This window comes from Nannospalax galili, unplaced genomic scaffold (genome assembly GCF_000622305.1).
Source record: "Nannospalax galili isolate Female #2095 unplaced genomic scaffold, S.galili_v1.0 scaffold561, whole genome shotgun sequence".
Lineage (NCBI taxonomy): Eukaryota > Metazoa > Chordata > Mammalia > Rodentia > Spalacidae > Nannospalax > Nannospalax galili.
The window spans coordinates 95830-111891 of NW_008344825.1; the positions used below are offsets into that span (position 1 = coordinate 95830).

At 45.8% G+C, this 16062-nt stretch overlaps 1 protein-coding gene across 8 annotated transcripts in view; it reads left to right on the forward strand.

The window, feature by feature from the left end:
- The first annotated feature begins 4456 nt into the window (after nucleotides 1–4456).
- The window catches only part of Abhd6 (abhydrolase domain containing 6), a 53925-nt gene continuing 42319 nt past the window's right edge, over nucleotides 4457–16062 (forward strand). The window contains exon 1 of one of the 8 annotated variants that reach the window (XM_008841180.2): nucleotides 4457–4527. The gene's annotated coding sequence lies outside the window, so the exon portion shown is untranslated. Of the gene's footprint in view, nucleotides 4528–4559; nucleotides 4849–5519; nucleotides 5685–11492; nucleotides 11512–11594; nucleotides 11614–16062 lie in introns of those variants that run through there. The other 7 variants (XM_008841178.3, XM_017800140.2, XM_008841177.3 and 4 more) reach the window with 7 other exon arrangements.

Genomic DNA, 16062 nt, shown 5'->3' on the forward strand with positions numbered 1-16062 from the left:
ATTTGGATTTCATTTGTTCTTGCCTTTCCAGTGCCTTTAGTTGCAGTGTTAGGTTGTTTATTTGGGCTCTTTCCAATTTTTTAATGTAAGCACTTAGAGCTATAAACTTCCCTCTTAGGACTGCTTTTAATGTGTCCCAGAGGTTATATGGTGTTGTATTGTCCTTTTTGTTGAATTCCAGGAATTGTTTTATTTCTTTCTTAATTTCTCCTTTGACCCACTCATTGTTTAGGAGGGTGTTGTTCAATCGCCACAAGTTCACATAGTGACAAGAGCTTCATTCAGTGTTGATTTTGAGCTTTATTGCTTTGTGGTCTGATAGAATGCATGGAATTATTTCAATATTTTTGTATTTGTTGAGGTTTGTTTTGTGGCCCAGTATGTGGTCAATTTTTGGGAAACGTTCCATGGGGTGCTGAGTAGAAAGTGTATTCTTTGGTGTTTGGGTGGAATAATCAAAAGATGTCTATTAGTCCATTTAATGTATGGTATCATTTAATTCAGATGTCTCTCATTTATTCTTTGTCCAGCTGACATGTCTAATGGAGACAGCAGGGTATTGAATTTCCTTTTACTGATTTGGGGTTAATCTGTGTCTTAAAGTCCTGTAGTGTTGTTTTTATGAATTTGGGTGCACCAGAGTTTGACGTATATATGTTAAAGATTGTAATATCTTCTTGGTTAAATGTTCCTTTGATCAGATTGAAGTGACCCTCCTTATCTCTTCTGATTAGCTTTACTTTGAAGTCTATGTTGTCAGATATTAGAATTGCAACCCCTGCTTGTTTCTAAGTGCTGTCTGCTTGGAATATTATTTTCCATCCTTTTACCTGTCCTTGAAGGGGAGATGGGTTTGTTGCAGACAGCAAAGAGATGGATTTTGTTTCTTAATCTATTCACTTAGCCTGTGTCTTTTGACTGGGGAGTTCAGTCCATTGATATTTAAGGTTATTATTGAAAGATGTGTATTGGTTGCCACAAAAGGTGTATATTGGTTGCTGTCATTTTGATTGTTGTTTGTGTTTTCTGTGTAATTTTGTGTTTCCTAGATTATATCTTTGTTTATTTTCTTTCGTTGCCCCTAGGGTATAGTTTTTTCTCTCTGTTCTCTGTATTGCTTCAAGTATTCTTTGAAGGGCTGGTTTTGTGGACATGTATTCTTTCAGGCTATTCATGTCATGGAAGATTTTCCTTTCCCCCTCAACTAGGATATCATGCAAGATTTTTTCTTTCCCCCTCAACTATAATAGACATTTTTGCTGGGTATAGTATTCTGGCCTGGCATCTATTGTCATGTAGAACTGGAAATACTTTGGTCCAGGCTCTTCTGGCTTTCATGGTTTGCACTGACAAGTCAGCTGTAGTTCTGATGGGCTTTCCTTTGTAGTGACTTGTTTTTCTTTTGCTGCTTTCAGTATTCTCTCTTTGTTCTGTACATTTAGTGTTTTTCTATGATATGTCATGGGGAGGTTCTTTTCTGATCCTGTCTATTTGGTGTTCTATGTGCTTCCTGTATTTGTATGGTGATGTCTTTCCTTAATTTTGGGAAATTCTCTTCTACAATCCTGTTTAAGATCTAGTCAACACCATTAACCTGAAATTCTTCTCCTTCCTCTATTCCTATGTTCCGTAGACTTAGTCCTGTGTTTTTTTAAATTTTCCATACTCTTCACTTGAGTGGTCGAATTCTTCAATTTTATCCTCCAGTGTTGATATTGTTTTCCATTTCATTCATTCTAGCAGTGAGGCTTTCCCCTGTTGTTTCAAGTTGGCTTATTGAGTTTTGCACTTCCTTCTTTTCTGCCTGAGTTTTCTATCTCTTTTGTGAATTCATTCAGAAGTTTATCCCTATCTTCTTTTAGCTCTTTGATTTGTTTGTTCATGCGTTCTTTAAATTCATTGAATTCCTTGATCATGTTTATGATTGTTCTTATAAATTCAGTGTCCTGGGTTATCTCTAGGGGGTTCTCCTCATAGAACTCTTCTACAGAATTGGTGGAGTTTGGTGGGAACTTCATGTTTTGGCTTTCCTTTTTATTATTCTTTCCTTTTGATTTTGGCATGTGAATTTCTCTTGTCATTTACGATTCTGATATGAGAATTAAGTTAAAATATGCTTCTGTTTGTGTTATCTGAGCGCCTAGATCCTTCATAGGTTATGTAAAGCTCAGGTTTCAGGTTCTCTTTTGGAAGGAACCAATTCAGGTTCTTGTTAGGTACACTCAGGCTTCCTTCACCATGTGGATTTTGTTGTTTATGATTCCAATATGAGAATTAAGTGGAAGCATGCTTCTGTTTGTATTATCTAGGTGCCTAGATCCTTTCTTTATTGGTTATGCAAAGCTGGTTGGTGCAGGGTTCAGGTTCTCTCAGGTTTCATTTGGAGGGAACTGATGGCTTCAGAACAGCTATTCAGGAGTACCCACAGAAGGCCAATTTACGTTCCAGTCAGGTATACTCAGGTTTCCTTCACCACGTGGAGGCAGGATCCAGGCTCTCTCAGGTAGTCCTGTGAGTTTTCAACACTATGCCAGAGAGAGGTCTGCTGAGATCCTAGCCTTAGCCTACCAAAGCCAGATCTGCCCTGGAGCCTTGGGAGGGGCCTCACAAAATTCCAGGTAGGGGGACGGTATGGTGCAGTTAGGGGAAGCTCACCACCAAGTGGATGCAGGATCCAGGGACTGTCAGGCTGTCCCCTGGGTTCTCAGGCCGTGAGTTTTCAACACTATGCCAGAGAGAGGTCTGCTGAGATCCTAGCCTTAGCCTACCAAAGCCAGATCTGCCCTGGAGCCTTGGGAGGGGCCTCACAAAATTCCAGGTAGGGGGACGGTATGGTGCAGTTAGGGGAAGCTCACCACCAAGTGGATGCAGGATCCAGGGACTGTCAGGCTGTCCCCTGGGTTCTCAGGCCCTTTGGTAGTTGGAGGCCAGAACCCGGCACTCTGGTGGTCTGCTGAGCTCCAAGCAGCTACCCCAATGGAGGTCTGAATCCACCCTCCTCGCTACTCAATTTTAAGTTTTCTTTTGTTTCTGCCATGTGAGGAGTCAAACTCAAGGATTCAATCTTTCTCTTTTTTTGAGACAGTGTCGCACTATATAGGCCTGGCTGGCCTGGAACTTGCTATGTAGACTAACTAGCCTTGAACTCATAGAGATCCATCATCAGCCTCTGTTTCCTGAGTGCTGGGACTAAAGCTCACTCTTGTACTGTAACACTGAGCTACAGCCCCAGTCCCATTTTTAAGGCTTTGAAGAGAGACATTTAAAAAAAATTTTTTAAAGACAACTGTTCCCAAACACCCCAGGTAAAGGTTGTGGATGACTTCCAGGCTGAGCCTTCTAGGATGCTGCTCACTAATGTCATTCCCTTGTTCATTTACTCCTGTATTCATTCCTCAGCATCTATTTAGTGAATGCTCCCAGAGTCCAAGGTTGCAAGGACTACAGTAAATGGCCAGTGGGGACACAAGAGCAGCTGGACTTGGCTCCTTGTTAGCCATTCTGAGCCTGCTGTGAGGCTGTTCATGGGAAGGTGGCTGGAAAGGTACATATGTGACTCAGTGAGGAGAGAGAAGGCCACAGTGGCTTAACTAAGCGACACAGTGTTTGATGGGTGATTTGCAACGGAAGCTGTGAGAACAAACAGTTCCCTGAAGTGAGTCAGATGCAGCCCTTGAGGCCTGAGTGATGAGGTGGCCAACAATTCGAATAAAGATGCCCAAGCCAGGGAGATTGTTCCAGACTTTGGAATACATTCCAGCAAGCTTTGCAGTCATGAGTGTGAGCCAGTGGCTTCAACCACCGCCATTTGCTACATCTCTGGGGTTTCTTGTCTATGTACCATTCTTAGAAGCCAAGATCTGCTAGGCTCAATCTGGATCTACTTGCTGAGAGCCTGGTGAGATATTGCTGGGAGGCTGCCCTTGCAGAGGATTTAAGTGGCCCGGAGTCCTGCAGGCCACTGGTGGTTACACCAATGTCTGGAGGTGGAAGCAGAGAAGCAAGGAGGGCCTGTACTATGAGCACGGGGCTGGGTCCTCATCCCTACACAGAGCTCACCCAGTAGGTTCTCAGTTCATATTTGTTAAAAGAATGATAGAGGTCTGGTGGAAGAAGCGTGCAGTGCAGTGTGAGCCCCAAGGGACACAGGGAGGGCTTCCTGTAATGACATTTGCTCTGGAACATGGAAACAGGAAAAGCATTCAGGCCACGCTGTGGTTTGCTTGTTTCTACAAAGGAAGACATGACAATACCCCCCCGCCCCCACCCCCCCACCACCACACAGGGAATTAGAAAATCCTGCATTGGAATTCCCAAAAGCTCCACAGTTGAGATCCTGCTTGAATCGTTCTGGTTGGGGCAAGGCCCAGCAGCTCCAAGCACACAGTAGGTGCTCAGTAATGAAACAGTGTGGCCTCTCCCTGCAGAGTTGCAATGCCTTCTCCCTAATCCCCTCCCCTCGGCACTCTTCTGGGGAGGGCTGATTCGGTTTTGCAGCGCAGCTCGTGCTCCGGCTTTGGCTCTAGGGTAAGATTGGAGTCAGGTTGCTGAGGACGGGTGTGTGGGATACTGACTTTGCTGCAGGGTTTAATGTTTTGAGCTACGTAGGGATGGGGAGCAGAAGTTAGCGTCCCACAGATCACTAAAACAAAATCCGGCTCGGGCACAGAGTCCGCTGCGAGCTACGCCGGGTTTTCTGTCGGAGGACGCGGGCGCGCTCGTTGCGCCTTTAAGTTTTTCTAAGCCGGGCGCCCGGAGCTGAGAGTGCGCAGGTGCGGGGACCTGGGACTCGAGGGCCAGGATCCGGGAGCTGGACCCGGGCAGCTCAGGTCCGTGAGGTGAGGTGAGGTGAGGTGAGGCAGGCGGGAGGTGAAGGCGATGGTGGCTCCTAGGAGAGGGATGAGGGCCTCCCTCGGCCCGGCCACCTGCCCCCACTTTCTGAGGCTACCCCTCAGTCCCAGCATCGCACAGGGTGCTTAATGGGTCCAGGACCCAAACCTCCCTGTTCCAGTTTCCCGCTCTGGCTCGCCTTTCAGGTTCTGGGGAGGGCCTGGGAGTCATCTAAGCCGGGTCTCCCCCACTTTCTGGCCAGCTGCCACTCGCTTAAGCCCAGGAGCTGAGCGAGGACCGACTGAGACCTGCATCCTCTTTTTCTTCCGCCTCCCCATCCCCCGCTCCATCTAGTGGCTTTGGTCCCGCACCCAGCTGCTTCCTTCTCCCTGGCGAAGGGCTACAACTCATTCTGCTGCCGGGGAATTGGGGCTCCTATTGGGGATTCCTAGTGTTCGTTAATGAAAGAATTTGAAAACGAACTCAGAAGGAAGCTCAGAAGGAACCATTTCATTGGCGCTTGAGAGAAAAACAGGGCAGGAGAGCAGTAAATCTCGGTGGCTGCTGGGAGGAGGGAGACGGGAAAGAAGAAAGTCGTGCTTTGGTGCTGGGGTCCAAGAACAGGCTCAGCAATAGAAGTCTGCAAGCAGCGGTCTGGGAGTGAGTGAGGGGTGCTCTTGGGGGAAGCAGGGGCAATGTCAAGGCAAGCATACTCAGGATTTTGGCCGGTATCTGAAGAAGAGATGGAAGAGGGAAAAGTTAGCTTTTCGAGTTAGAACTCAGAAAAGAAAAGCAAGCAGGCTTAGCAGTGAAGATCTAGAAGCAACTGCCTCCCTGGAGGGCTTCTAGGGTCTGTAAGTACCTGTCGCTTAAAGGGGATAGTTATTCCTAGTATCTTCTTAGATCTGTCAGCTTTCCTGATGGTTGGTTTCCTGACCTGGGGATTGACAGGGCTCAGTAGGATCAACTCTTAAGGCAGGGGGGACAATAGTATGTCTATAATTTAAATAGCCAGGCTTTACCAGGAAGAAATGCTTTTTCTTTCTGGGCCTCAACAAAGCCTTGATACCTCCACCCTCTTCCCTTACATTTGGTACTTGAAGTCTTAAGGGCAAGTGTGAAGCTTTATTCTCTTAAAATTGATGTGCTACCAGGCAAACCCAAGGTGGGGGTCCAAGCCTGATTAGCTACTGAGCACTCCCAGAGGACCTTGTGCTCCATGTCCCCTTCCCTCCATCATGACCGATCTTCTGTACCTCCCTTAAGATCTCGCTCTTGCTAATATCCCCTCCCCCTTCAAGCAGCTCATACCCTAGCCTGTCCCAACACCCTTGTGTAGAATCCTAGAAGCTTGGCCCCTACACCCTGCAAGTCTGGTTGCTGGTCTAACCGCTCAGACAGCTGGAGCAGGCATCCTGGCATCCCCTCCTACACTGGGGCTTTCTGACTGCCTTGGAGATTGTGTAATGCTGGCTGCAGGGCAGAACACGTGTAAGATTTGCTTCAGAGCTCACAGACGTGTGTGGAGAGGCCTCATCAAAAGAGTGCTGCATGGGTGAGGGATGAAGAGACTGGGCATGCAGGGAGTATATATTTTGAATACTTTTTTTTTTAATGCCCCCAGGTCCTGGGGTGGTTAAGGAGAGGAAATAAGGAGGCGCCTACCCCAGCTGGGTCCTTGAAGCCAGCCTTCTATTCATACCCTATTCAGAAATCCCTCATGGCTGGCTGCACCCTGCTGGTAGTTAAAAACTGTTTGTAATTAATAATAACTGACATGGAGTAAGCAAGTACTGAGTGCCTTGGCCCTGCCCTAAGCCCCTTAAAGATTTCCTGCCTTACTCCCCCAACAGGCCAATGAAGTCAGTGCCCTGTTGTGTAATTCTCAGGGGGAGGCTTCCAAGATGGACCCTTCTCAAGACACACTGAGTCTGACCTCCCAGCCTCTCTAAGTCACTGACCTTTTACCCAGTTTTAATGATTAAATTCTTATAAACACTTATAATACAGGAAATTAGAGCCGTGTCACCTATGTTCTTGGTATTAGTTTACTTTTCTAAAATTAGGCTTCATGGACTGCAGGTGGGGAAGAGCAGTGTGGAGCATTTGACTAGAATGTGCTATGCCCTGGCTTAATCCCCAGCACAGCTAAATAAGGAAATGAAGGTTTCCACCAGTGAGGAAATTTTAGTACCCTTCCGAGGCCTAAAGAGCAAAGGGACTTGCTTAAAGCCAGCTAGCTAGAAAGTGCCAGGGCTGGAATGCCAAAGGGGCTCTGGGCTGATTGGTATGGTCCTTTGTTGTTCTGGCTTTTAGCTCAGGCAGCTCCCCTCCTTGCCTACTGATGGCCCTCCCTCCCTGTTGCTGTCCATATAGCTATAGTGCAAGCATGTAGACACATCTTTCTTCTACTGCTGCCTTTGCTTAGGCCCTTCCTCCTCTGGGAATGCCTTGCTGGGAATCTCTAGTCTGTCTTGCTACTCCCCCACTCCAGGGGTGCTGCTTAGCCACAGAACTCCCCTGCACTGAGCCCAAAGCTTCCCTTACCTCCCACTCCCATGATATTTGGAAAGTTCTGCTCCTGTTTATCTTTCCCTGAGGTACATTTTGTGCTGGCCTCAGGACCGGGAGTGTTCCCTGGAGGTTCCTCTTTTCTACCTGCTGGTCAAGCTCTAGGACACAGACACACGTCTTTCCACGAGAGAGGCCAAGGATAGATTGGTTTGTAAAATAACAACAGGCCCATGATTTCTGAACCCTGTAACATCAAACTCCCTCTGCCAAATCACAGGGAGAACTGCTCACTTTGGTACCTGCTATTGTAATGGCATTTTTGATTTTGCCCATAACACAAAAGATTTCCCCCAGAAAGACAGATAGAGGCCTACATCTCCTCTACTTTCTGTGTGGCCCTTGGCAAATGATCTGTCCTCTTTGAGCCTTAACTTTTGGGAACAGTCCTTGTGTTAGAGGATAGTAATAAACCTTAGATAAAATGAAGATTTTATCTAAGTATGGGGACCCTTAATATTGGGAAGAGCAGTGATAGCTGACCACTACTTTGATTTACATGAGCTGTATTTAATCAGAAATAAAAGACCCATACCCTCTACTTGAAAGTGGGCAAGAGAGTTTGGACCAGGCAGAAGTAAACAGTTTTGAACTCAGAAGGGCCTCTGAAGCTCTCTTCAATTGTAAACTATCTTTTGCCTTTGCACTAAGAGACAGAATTGGCCTTCTCTTGAAATTTTAAAATTGATGAGCTATATGTTCTGTGACGATCTGCATACTGAGGGTGAGGGCAGGAATGCAGCTTGTGTAACTGAAAGCACTTACGAAACTTCATGGTAGGAGAAAAATTTGTCCTCAGAGATGGCCTTGGGTGGCAATATGTGTTGGTACAGGCCTGTTCTGGGGCATGAGGTTAGAATCAAAGATTATCTTTGGGTTTGGGTGGAGAAGAGGATAAGTGTTTCATCCCAGGAGACTGAGCAGCTGGGAGAATAGTGTTTCCTGGTTATCTTCAGTTTTTGTGATGGGACTTCAAAAAGAAGGGCAGAGGAAGGCTAAGTGTCAGATACCAGGAAGCTAATTCTGCAGGTTGATTTGGGGGAGGGGGTAAAGGGGTACAAAATAGGGCTGTTAGACCTAAGTCCTTGCACGTTAGGCAAGTGCTCCGCCACTGAGCTACACACGTGGCCCTCTAAGAAATTAAAATTTTTAATTACATTTACTTATTCGTATGTGAGAGAATGGTGCACGCACCATGGCACGTTGGAGGAGGTCAGAGAACACTTAGGAGTCAGTTCTCTTTTTCCATGTAGATCCTGGGGATCAAACTGAGCTTGTGCGGTTTGGTAGCAGGTGCCTTTACCTGCTGAGCTATCTTGTCAGCCCTACAAAACAAAGCAAAACAAACAAAAAACACAAAAAACAACCTTTTGTTTTTGGATTTTGAGACAGGGTCTCATTAAATAAATCAAGCTAGCTTTGAACTTTCCCTGTGGCCCTGGCAGGTCTTGAACCTTGGGATCCTCCTGCTTCAGTCTCCAGAGTAGCTGGCCTGTGCTACTAGGCCTAGCTGGAATTTTTTTTTTTTTGGTCTTTTTGAAACAGGGTCTCCCTGTGGCCCCAGCTATCCTAGAACTCACTATGTAGACCAGGCTGGCCTTGAACTCACAGAGATCCGCCTGCCTCTGCTGGGACTAAAGACGTGTGCCACCACGCCCAGCTGGAATTTTTATATTTAAAATTTTGTCTGAAATTGGATTTTATTGAAGTAAAAATTGGTAAAGACTATTGAGTGTAGATATTTTAAGGCATAAATCTTAGAAATTTCACTATCCTATGAACTTTAGGAGGCTATAGAGCTTTATTTCTGTGAATCTATAGGGATAGAAATACTTTTTGGGTTTTCTAGTTAACTAACAAATCGTAGCACCAGGTGTGGTCATACATGCCTTTAATCCCAGCACTTGGGAGGTAGAGGTAGGCAGATATCTTTGAGATTGAGGCGAGCCTGGTCTACATATTGAGTTCCAGGCCAGCTGGGTCTCCAAGGAAACCCTGCCTCAAAACAAACAAAAAACTTGCCACATGGACTATTTTTTAAATGGATTAAGATTAAATTAAAAATTTGGTTCTTTGTGTTTCAAATGTCTGATGGCCACATATGGCCAGCAGCTGTGTGAGGCAGGCAGAGACCATTTTTCCCTTCCCACAAAGTTCTGAGGGATAACACTGGGTAGCTCAGTAAGGTTGCAAGAAAGCTGCCTGTTGACAGGGTTAAGTTGTCTTCTTTCTGCTAAGTCATCAGCAAGCCCAGAAATGGAGTACATAGTGAGTGTTGCATTATTAGAAAGGGGTGTCCTGAAGCTCCTTAGACTCATTTGGGATGCGTCACTGGCTTTTGCTACTGTCACGGGAGGATGGAAGTTGTCAGGTGAAATGACATGCTACCTTCTAGATACACTTAGAACCGACTCAAAGGGTTGGAATGTAGCTCAGTGGTAGAGTACTTGCCTAGCATATGCAAGTTCCTGAGTTAGACTACTCCCCTGCCACCACCACACAAAAATAAAGTCTCTGGGAAATACATATTCTATTTGGAGATGTGGCTCAGTTGGTAGAGTGTTTGCCTAGCAAGCATGAAGCCCCAGGTTCAATGTCTAGTACTACATAAACCAGGCATGATGGTGCATGCCTATAATCCCAGCACTGGGAAGGTGGAGGCAGGAGGATGTGAAGTTTAAGGTCATCTTTGGCTATAAGGCAAGTTAGAGGCCAGCCTAGGTTATATGAAACAACTACTAATGGTCCTTTTAAAAATCCTATGCTGTGGGGGCTGGAGAGATGGCCCAGCAGTTAAGAGCACTGGCTTTTCTTGCAGAGGACCTGGGTTCCATTCCCAGCACCCACGTTGCAACTAACAACCATCTGTAACTCCATTTCTAGGGGATCTGATGCCCTCTGCTGGCCTTCTTAGGCATTGCATGCACATGGTACACTTACATACATGTAGGCAAAACACTCATACACATTAGAGAAAACAAATGAAACAAAACAGTACTGTGCCAAGGCTTCACCCTGGACCAGCTAAATCTGATGGGATTCTGATATGGAGCCAGGCTTAAGAACTGGTTTGAAGATTGTGAACTTAGAATCCTTGAGGATGCAAGACAGTAGTTATTTCAGGATAGATAGCTTTAGTGAGTGATTTCAAGTTCCTCACTGATTTTCCACAGTGATGAGATAAAGGTAGAAGTCTCAGCCGGGGAAACTTTGTTCTCCAGGAGACATTTGTCAGTGATTGGAGACCTTTCTGCTTGTCACAGCTTATGAGTGTCACCAGTAGGTAAAGGCTAGGGATGTTGCTAAGCATCCAACAATGCTCAGGACCAAAGAATCATCTGTCATTCACTGTCACTTGCCGAGAAACCTGACATGGACATGCTTTGCATGACATGATCATTCTTCCTAATCTTGACTGTAGTTGCCTATTCACAGAAGAGCAGGTGCCCTTAGGAACCCTGGGGATCAGGTTGTGTCACTTCTATAGCTTCAAGAATTTGGGTCAGCTAGGCCTTTGTGGTGCCCCAAGGAAGCAGATGGCACTGGAAGGGGTGAGCTGAGGTCCGTAAGTGCTGCGGGCTGCTGGGTCTTCCTCTTGTTAAGTAATTATCTAAAATAGCAGTAACCTTTGCCTGAGAGCTTTCCAGAAGCTTTGACTGTTTGGCTGTTGGCCTAGGTTTGTCTTGCGATGTGGCCAGGCTAGGATTCCATTGCTACACATTTGGGGACTGAGTAAGCTAACCTCTGAGTATGAGGAGAGCAGCACAGACCCTCCCCATAGAGCTCAAGCAGCTGAATAGTCCCTGAGCAGCGAAAGGCAGGATAGGGGTGAAAATGTGGTGTGTGGCAGGGCTGCCTGACTGCTGGGATGACAGGCCAGTCTTCCCTATGGTTCAGAGGGAGCACCCGGTATCTGCCAGTCACCCCTTTGAACCTTCTCTTGCATCATGTATATCATCCTCACACCAAGGTTCTGAGAAGCTAAGTTCAAGGTCCAGTGGCTGGTCATTGGCAGAACAGAGACGTAAACCCAGCTGTTGAAGTGCAAACCTGAACCCTTGGGGAGCATGTACAGATAGAGGGTATAGCACAGATAGGCAAGAGCTAAAGGTGAGCTGGGCAGGAGGGACCGTGTGTACTAAAGCCCTGGGGTTGTGGAAGAATCTGACATGTCTGAGGATTGAAGATTGTTCTGGGAACATGTGGTTCTGGGTAGGTGTAAGTGATAGATGAAAATGACTTCTAAGAGATGGGTGGGCACTGAGTCCTGAGTAGGCTTGCACCTAATGCTGAAGGCCGTTGGGAACCACTGGTGGATGGATGGATGGTTCCTTTCTCTTCAAAGGATGAGAAAGCTGAGTGACCGTGTTGGTCCGAGCTGCCCCTCTGCACCAGAGCCTCTAGTAGACTGTTCTAACAGGAATGTTCATTGTTTCAGTGGCCATAGGGATGGGGTGAGGGAATGGCCTGTGTTGACACTGGCGGGGCAGCCCTGTGGATTCATGACTTCCCCATACGAGACTGCATGGTGGCTGCAGGGGCTTCTTTCTTTGCAGTCTGCTCAGTGAGTTGTATTTTGACTTTCCAGCATATTGTTTGATATTTACCAAATGCCCACCAAGGGCAAGACACAGTGAATGCTGAGTGCTATGACAGGTCAAAGGTTTGGTCTGGCCTGTTTTGGAGGAGTTGGCATCCCCAAGGAGGGCACAGCCAGTGTTCTTGCACCGGGCACAAATCACAGCTGCCATGGGGGAGGGGTTCATTGAAAAGTTCTGGGGCAGGGTGAATGACTGAGATTGGGGGACTAAGGCACTAACTTCTTTCTCTGCCAGAAAGAGCTGTAAAGGAGATGAGGTATGTATAGGGTGTCTTACAGGTAGAGAGATGTGACAGTGCAGTACAGAAAGCCAAATGGAAGCTCCCATACCAAGAATCTCCTCATTAATGGATTCGATTGTGTACATGTAGCACGCGGTCTCCTTCCATCCCACCTCCTTCTGTGTTCCACTGTGGTGGCCAGGCAGGCCCGAGGAACATCCATAGTTGATTTCATCTCTTCCAGGCCATAGGATATTTGTAAATGTCAAGCAGATAGGAGACAGTAAAACTGCAACTCTTTTAAGAGAGGCAGAAGTTCACGAAATCAAAGTAAATGATGTTTAAGAACTGCCTGGCTGATATGTCTAGGCAGTGGTGGGATCTGGTCATGTGAGATGCATCAGTAGTTGAAGAGAAGGGATGAGCCTCCCTTCAGAGAACAGAGATGGGAAAATCAGGATTGAGAAGCTGTGAGGTGCTTTGGGGAAAATTGCATCTTGATGATAGCACCATGGTAACTAAATGTTAACTGGAAAGACTTCGTGTTACTAAACAATCTATAGGAGGCTTATTCTTTATTCTAGGAATTAGCACAGGGTTGTAATTTTAACATGAAGTATGTTTGATTGTTGTTACTACATTCATTCATTCGTTCATTCGTTCATTCATTCATTCATTCATTTATTTGAGACAGGGTCTCATGTATCCCAGGGTGGCATCGAACTCCCTGTGTAGCTGAGGATGACTTTGAACTTCTCATCCTCTTGCCTCTACCTCCCAAGTGCTGGAATTCCAGGCATGTACCTCCATTCCTAGTTTATACAGTTCTGGGGATGGACTGCGTGCTAGGAAAGTAACTCCACAAACTGAGCTACATTCCCAGCCCCCTCTCTTTATACAAAAATTTTAAGTTTACTGTGAAATAGTGTACAACTTGCTAGGGACAAACTCATGTGTCTGGTATTTACTTTGTCTCTTTAACATTTTTTTAAATTAGCATACTACATCACAGGCTTCTTTATGGCATTTTCATACATACTTTGTTTTAGCTTTTGGCTGATTTCCCTGTCTTTCCCCCTATGTCCCCATCCCTGTCCCTGTCCTGTCTGCCCACTCATACCCACCTGGCCCCAGTAGTGTCTCCACTTTCACATTCCATTACTGTCTACTTGCCTTTCTTTCCTCCTCTTGTGGTTACTTTTCCAGTTTTCTAACCTATATCCATACTCATTTCCACATAAATACACAGGTATAGAAATTAGAAGCTAGGCTCCACATATGAAAGAGACCATATTTGGTATAGCATTTGTTGAGATCTCTCTTTGTAGCCTAGGCTGGTCTTGAACAAGATCCTTCTGCATCAGCCTCTGCGAGTTTCCAGGCATGCATCAGGTCTGGCTCAGGTGTTCCAGGAATGTATCAGGTCTGGCTCAGGTGTTCCAGGCATGCATCAGGTCTGGCTCAGGTGTTCCTTTTCTTCTCTTCATTTTTCTGGGTTCCCAAAACTTCCCCAGGGAAGAAGATTCTAGCCAGAAAGAAGGTGGGGACCAGCTCACCAAGGATCCATTTTGTTAGACTTTGTGCAGGAAGCCAGAAACTTTGCTCACTAAACCTCACCACTGTTCCTTGACAGGGCTCTTTTTCTGTGTGAAGCCAGCTTTGTTACCGAAGTTAGAAGATACTGCTGACTAGTTGTGCCTCCTTTACTGAAGACAAACCTTCTTAAACTCCTAGCTCTTTCCTTTGACAGCAGGTTTGGACAACAGGAGAATGTTTTATGGTGTTCAGATTCCATAGTAAGCCTCTACTATAGTGTACAAACAGGGCTATTTTGATTCCTTTTCAGTAAAATGGAAAATGCTGGTGTAGTAATGCCTTCTAGCAATTTGAGGGAAGGTGGAAGCTTACTGAGGGCTTCCCCAGAGTCTGAAGCTGAGGGTCCATGAAAGGAATGGGTCAAGTGGTGTTGGGCTTCTGTTTAACTACACAGACTGGTATGGATTTCAGCAGCATTGTCTTATTTCAAACATAATTTCAAGCAGTAGTTATTTCAGACTATCACAGCTCAGATCTTGGCCCAAGAGTCTGATGTTTCTCAGGTGCTGGGCCCTGCCAGGACACGAGCTGTATGTTTTGAGCCTACTTTTCAGACAATAAGAGTTTTGCAAAGCTCTGCCAAAGAACGTACAAACCTCCTCCTTGCAACTGAGCTCCTCATTGATCTGCCTACCTGACATCACCTCTGGCTGTCACCCACTTAGGGTTAGGTGACAAGACTTTCTGGTTCTCTCTTATCCTCTGCCCATGGGTGCAGCCCAGCCAGGCTGAGTCTTCATTTTTTTTTTTTTAATTTTATCTATTTTTTTTGTTTATGTGTATGAGTATTTTGCCTGCATGTATATAAGTATACCATGTACATGCAATGCCCAAGGAGGCCAGAACAGGATGTTAGAACCCCTGAAACTGGAGTTAAGGACAGTTGTTAGCTGTCATGTGGGTGCTGGGAACAAAACCTGGGTCCTCTGCAAGAGCAGTCAGTGCTCTTAACCACTGAGCCATCTCTGCAGCTCAGGCAGGGTCTCGAAGGTGGCAGAAGCAGGGAGGGACTGTGCCTGTCTGCTTCTTGGACATGAACCTCCCAGGGAAACCTGTTGCTGGTGCTTCATGAACTTTCCCGTCAGCCTTTTTCAGAATCACAAAAGAGATAGGAATTTATAGCTTAGCGTGGATGTATGGTACAAAATGGAAAGTCCTTATCAGCTTCTGTCTTAGAATGCTAGACTTTGAACCTTAAAGACTGAAGTTCCTGACAGGTGTGTACTTAACCTCTGTACAGTCCCTGGGTCAGGAGTCCCCCAGGCTTCGAATGCTGTCTTAGCATAGGTCTTCAGGTTACCTGTCTCGTGTATGGAGATGGGTGGAGTCTCATCCTAACAGTACTTGCATTTGTATTTCTTCTCTTACTATGAGAAACAATTAAGATTTGATTTCTTTCCCATGGGCTGTTTAAGCCAATGGAACCTTTCATGTTGATGAAAATGTTCTGTAGTTTCACCATCCAGTATGGTAGCCAAAAACTACACATAGCTGCTGAGCATTTGGCAGGTGGCCAGTGTAGCTGGAACCAAATTTTAATTTGTGCATGTGCAGTGTTTGCATGTATACATTTGTGTGTGCGCACCCTTGTATGTGTAGGTGCATGCTCATGTTTGTGAGCACATGTGTACTGCTGAGCATTTGGCAGGTGGCCAGTGTAGCTGGAAGCAAATTTTAATTTGTGCATGTGCAGTGTTTGCATGTATACATTTGTGTGCGCACCCTTGTATGTGTAGGTGCATGCTCATGTTTGTGAGCACATGTGTGGAGGCCAGAGGTTGATGTCAGGTGTCTTCCTCTTTTGCTGTCCTTATTTTTTGAGACAGAGTCTTTCATTAAAGCTGCAGTGCACTGAGCTAGCTATGTTGCTGGTCAGTGAGCTCTAGGCTGTCTCCACCTCCCCAGTGCATGTATCATCACACCTGGCTTTTTACATGGGTACTGGGAATCCAAACTCAGGTCCTCATGCTTATGTGGCAAGTACTTTATTAACTGAGTCACCTTCCCAGCCCTTAAGATTTAATATTAGTCAACTCCAGTTTAAATAACCACATGTGACTAGTGACTACTGAGTCAGGCAGTGCAGGCGCTCCTTGTAGTTGAGGAGTTTACATTGTATTGTAATGAAATAGGAAAGAGGCTTCATACAAGTACATGGTAGCAATTCAGAAAGCACAAGACAGGTTTGGTATCAGTGATTTCACTCATCTCTACTCCTAATCCCCTGATTTCCCTTCCCAGAGC